Below are 6000 nucleotides of genomic sequence, written 5' to 3'. Positions count from 1 at the left end.
TTCTTTTGATTTCCATTTGCATGGAATATCTTTTTCCATCCCCTCACTTTCAGTCTGTATGTGTACCTAGGTCTGAAGTGGGTCTCGTAGACAGCATATATACGGGTCTTGTTTTTGTATCCATTCAGCCAGTCTATGTCTTTTGGTTGGAGCATTTAATCCATTTACATTGAAGGTAATTATTGATATGTATGTTCCTATTACATTTTCTTAATTGTTTTGGGTTTGTTGTTTTAGATCTTTTCCTTCTCTTGTGTTTCCTGCCTAGAAAAGTTCCTTTAGCATTTGTTGTAAAGCTGGTTTGGTGGTGCTGAATTCTCTTAGCTTTTGCTTGTCTGTAAAGGTTTTAATTTCTCTGTTGAATCTGAATGAGATCCTTGCTGGGTTTAGTAATCTTGTTTGTAGGTTTTTCCCTTTCATCACTTTAAATATGTCCTGCCACTCCCTTCTGGCTTGCAGAGTGTCTGCTGAAAACTCAGCTGTTAACCTTATGGGGATTCCCTTTATGTTATTTGTTGTTTTTCCCTTACTGCTTTTAATATTTTTTCTTTGTGTTTAATTTTTGATAGTTTGATTAATATGTGTCTTGGCATGTTTCTCCTTGGATTTATCCTGTATGAGACTCTCTGCGCTTCCTGGACTTGATTGACTATTTCCCTTCCCATATTAGGGAAGTTTTCAACTATAATAATCTCTTCAAATATTTTCTCAGTCTCTTTTTTTTTCTCTTCTTCTTCTGGGACCCCTATAATTCAAATGTTGGTGTGTTTAATGTTGTCCCAGAGGTCTCTGAGACTATCCTCAATTCTTTTTGTTTTTTTTTCTTTATTCTGCTCTGCACTCGTTATTTCCACTATTTTATCTTCCAGTCACTTATCCATTCTTCTGCCTCAGTTATTCAGCTATTGATTCCTTCTAGAGAATTTTAAATTTCATTTATTGTGTTGTTCATCATTGTTTGTTTGCTCTTTAGTTCTTCCACATCCTTGTTAAACGTTTCTTGTATTTTCTCCATTGTATTTCCAAGATTTTGGATCATCTTTACTATCATTACTCTGAATTCTTTTTCAGGTCGACTGCCTGTTTCCTTTTCATTTGTTTGGTCTGGTGGGTTTTTACCTTGCTACTTCATCTGCTGTGTATTTCTCTGTCTTCTCATTTTGCTTAGCTTACTGTGTTTGGGGTCTCCTTTTCACAGGCTGCAACTCCGTAGTTCCTGTTGTTTTTGGTGTCTGCCCCCACTTGGTAAGGTTGGTTCAATGGGTTGTGTAGGCTTCCTGGTGGAGGGGACTGGTGCCTGTGTTCTGGTGGATGAGGCTGGATCTTGTCTTTCTGATGGGCAGTACCGTGTCTGGTGGTGTGTTTTGGGGTGTCTGTGAACTTATTATGATTTTAGGCAGCCTCTCTGCTAATGGGTGGGGTTGTGTTCCTGTCTTGGTAGTTGTTTGGCATGGGGTATCCACCACTGGAGCTTGCTGGTTGTTGAGTGGAGCTGGGTCTTAGCGTTGAGATGGAGATCTCTGGGAGAGCTTTTGCCGTTTGATATTATGTGGAGCTGGGAGGTCTCTGGTGGGCCACGTCCTGAACTCAGCTCTCCCACCTCAGAGGCTCAGGCCTGACACCCGGCTGGAGCACCAAGACCCTGTCAACCACACAGCCGCTAGTGTTGGAGGGTCTTCTGCAGAGGCGGGGGTGGCTGTGGCTCACCACAGGGACAAGGACAGTGGCAGCAGAAGTTCTAGGAAGTACTCCTTGGCGTGAGCTCTCCCGGAGTCCAGCAGGTGGATTCTTAAGCACTGCGCCACCAGGAAAGTCCCCTGATTTATGTTTTTAAAGTACCTTTCTTGCCACACCATGTCCCAGTTAAAATTTAAGAAATCAATCAACCAATTAATCACAGCTCTCAGGTGTGATTCCTTTAAAGTGTCTATCTCCTTGCTGGTCCCGACCTCTACAAATTTCTCTCTCTCTGCTTTACTGTGACGCTGTTCCTCCTTCCCTAAAGCATCTCCTTTGCATTTCTTCAGCCTCAGCCCTTCCCATTTATCTGAGGAGGCCTTAATTCCCTGGCACCTGAACCTCCATCCTGTCCTTCCTTACTATGACCCCTTGGGTGGGTCTTCCTACCACATCCCCCCCTCAATATTAGAATCAGCTGGGTCACAAGACATTCTTCTGGGCATGGGTTTCAGCACCCCACATGCTTCTAATGTGCTGCCAGGGTTGCAAACCACTGTTTTAAGTTTACAAACATGCTCCAGTCTCTCCATCCTAGAAAGAAAAAGCTTTCACTTAACACTGCATTTTTCTTTCTTTCCTTCTTCTCTCATCCAAAGTTCCTGATAGCTCATCTAGCCCTGAAAGATCAGCTCTTTTCAGACTTCACCGTGCATGTGAATCACCTGAGGCGGTTGTTAAATGCACTCTCTGTTTCAGAAGATGGGGCTGGGACCAAGGTGCTGCATGTCTAATGGGCTCCCAGGTGATGCAGCTGGACCACTCTTTGTAGTTCAGGGCTGGCCTTCTGATCCTGACTCTCTTGCTTCCAACTCACTTTTTTTTTTTTTACGTACTGCCTTGTGGTTTCACCCCATAGTGTTACTGAAATTACTCCTGCCAATGTTACCAATGACCCATCTGTTACCCCTACTCTGAGGCAGCATGTATAACAGTGAAGAGCACAGACTCAGAGACCAGAGAGCCTGGGTTCAAACTACTTACTAACTGGGTGACCTCTCTGTGCCTCAATACCCTCATCTTCGGGAGGGGATCGTGATGATAGCCCTTACCTCACCTGGTTGTTGAGAGAATTAAGTGAGTTATTACACGTAGAGCTGTCAGAACAGCGTCTGGCACCCAAGTGCTTCGTAAGCATTGGTGTTTTTCATCTCACAAGGCCTCTCATCAGTGTTTGACTCTGCTGACTTCTCTCTGCTTAAACCTCTCTCTTCCTGTAGCTTCCAGAACACCCCCCTCTCTTAGTTCTCCACCTACCTCTCTGGCTGCTCTTCTTCCTTGGCCCCCTTGGATGATGGTGTTTCCCAGGACTGTGGCTTAGGCTCTTGGATTTTCTCACTCCACCTGGGCCATCTCACCCAGTGCCTTGGATTCAGTTACCACCTAAGTGCATAAAACTCTCGTGAATCTAGAGCTCCATCCCAGATCTTTCTGTCAGTTTCCTATCCATGTATCCAACTGCCTGCTGCATGGCTCCAGGTAGATTCGTTAATTCATTCAGCACATATTTATTGGTTTCCTGCTCTGTGCCTGATCCTATGCCAGGTGTTGGGGATACAGCAGTGAAATGGTTAGATCTGGGCCAAGGCATCAGGGAGCTTGCAATCCGGAAGAGAGATTCAACGCTAATCATGCCATTATTGACTTATTGCAATGGGGATAAGCAATATAAACAAAGGTGCAGGCTGCTATGAGAGTGAATGATGGGGACCCTGACTTTGTCTGGTGGTGACTCATGTGTACTCTGGACATGGCATGTCCCAAACTGAACTCATTGTTTCCCTGCCCCTCCTCTGCCTGTGTTCCTTAGATCAATGAACAACACATCTAACAACTTACCCAGTTCAAGTCCTGGACCTCATGACTCCCACTCTCCCTCACTGACCACTTCCACCCAATAAGAGAATTCTTCCTTTAGGAAAATCAGCCTTCTCACTAACTCCTGGCACCCTAAATTCCAACTGCCTAAAGTTCAAGCAGGCTGGAGTTATCCCCTGGCAAAGCTGCACCTAGAAAAAGAGAAAATGAGGGGGTGAGGTTCATCCCCGGAAATGCAGACCTACTGTGTGTCCTGCTGTAACTGACTGGCACATCTATTTGGGGGGCGAGGGGAGGATGGAACATGCATGCCTTCTCTTACTGACCCTTGGCTTATAACTTTCCCCAATAAACCCTGTTTCTTAATCTATATCGTGTGAAGCAAAATACACTCTGATCTACATTGTGTGACACAAAGGGGCTATGTTTTACCAAAAAAGAAAAAGACTTATTTATTTTTTCCATTGTAAAAGCAATGTCTCACAGGGAGATAGCTCGGTGCTTTGTGACCACCTAGAGGGCGGGATGGGGAGCGTGGGAGGGAGGGAGATGCAAGAGGGAAGAGATATGGGAACATATGTATATGTATAACTGATTCACTTTGTTATAAAGTAGAAACTAACACACCATTGTAAAGCAATTATACTCCAATAAAGATGTTAAAAATAATAATAAGAGCAATGTCTGCTTAGAGTGATTAGTATCTTTATTAGACCAGCTCTGCAGCCCGATTTGGGACACTGGGGGAAAAAAAACATAGATACAAATAGATAGAGAGTAATAATATCTGCTTGTAGTAGACATTTGTCTTTTTTAGCTATTCCACGTTTGAACACCCTACCTATTTGGAAGGATCCCCGTTGTATGAATCTTGTCGGAAGCCCAGCCAAGAGCTAGAAACCCCTTCTCCCTGCACTCAGGCAGCTAGAACATGGGCACATGATTGATGCCGAATCAGATGATCCTGCCTAGAAATCTGAACCTTGAGAGAGTGACACAAAGACACAAGGACAGTTAGAGGGGGCGTTGGGAGTCCAGCAGTAGGGGTGGCTATGAGTGCTCAGGTGGCAGTGCCGGTGGCAGTCTTCTAACCAAACCATTAACCTTGGTTTGACCTTGGCTGGGCGGTCTCCTGCTAAGCTTTCCTTGGCTTCCAGCATTCCTAAAGATGTTGGGAACTACCTAATATTTTTACAATAAATCCTTTTCTACTCAAGGTAGTTGGAGTCAATTTCTGTTGTTTATAATCAAGAATCTTGACTGATACGATGATCATTACAGAAAAAAGTGGAAAATTCCATAAAGTAGAAGGAAGACAGAAACTCATTGCTCTACATCCAGAACGAAAACTATAAACACTTTCTTCCAGTCTTTTACTGCATACATATTTTGACACAATTGCAATTATTTAATTAAATAAAAATTTATATATTCTAAGCTAATTTTAAATTGTTGTATTATTTCAAAGGTGATATATATTCATTGTAGAAAATTTGAGAATACAAGAAAAAAAAAAAGCTACAACCAGAGATAATTGCTGTTAATAATTTGGTGTAGTTCCTAAAAAATTTTCTCTACATTTTTACACTTTACATAGCCAAGAATACACTGATGATTCCAACTGTTTATGCATAGCTAACTGAGAAACTTTAACAGTTCCTAGATAAAAGATGATATGAAGAGGAGCCAGGAGATAGATGTGGATAATATCTGCCATTCACGTGGTGTATTACTCAATACAAATTAAAAAGCCTTAATGGATTCAGGGCTTTAAAGATGCAGAAAATCATTATGCAAGTTTCTTGGCAGTGAACATGCATATTATGCTGCCCTTCACAACTCTGCTTCTACTGACAAAAATACAGAAGCCTTTTTGTTCAGCTATTTTCCTGGCACAGTGTTCCAAGCTCTTAAAAAGTTTGTCCATTATGGGCAAGTGCTGAACACAATAGGAATCATTATTGTTTTCAGTGTCATCAAACATGGCAAAGATACCACATGAATTGTGGAATGAATTATGGAGCTTGAGAAACACTTCTCCAGGAACTGGGAGAGGATTGGAACAGAAGAGAAACAGCTGACAAGCTGATTCAGTGAAGTGACAAGGAAAATGCATCCTGGGACCAAACTGCTCAGGCTGACTCTTGGTTCTTACCCCTCGGTTGTTTTGTGACCTTGGAGAAGTTACTTTAAACTCTCTGGGCCTGTTTCCTCATCTGTAAAATGAGGACTGAAACTCACTAATACTTTCAGATTTTGCAACTCTCTTCAAAATGAGGGTGAGATGGGTGATAAGAATAATACAAATTTCATAGAGCACTGTTTAATCGGAGAGAATTGAATAAGTGAAAAAATAAAGTACTCAGCTCTACTACTGAGTGGCAGGGTCCATATATGACAGAAATCAACTGGCTCACAGCATTTGAGAAGCCTTATAAGTTCTTT

The sequence above is a fragment of the Balaenoptera physalus genome (genome assembly GCF_965194825.1).
Source record: "Balaenoptera physalus genome assembly, chromosome: 2".
Lineage (NCBI taxonomy): Eukaryota > Metazoa > Chordata > Mammalia > Artiodactyla > Balaenopteridae > Balaenoptera > Balaenoptera physalus.
This window is presented reverse-complemented; position numbering follows the sequence as displayed.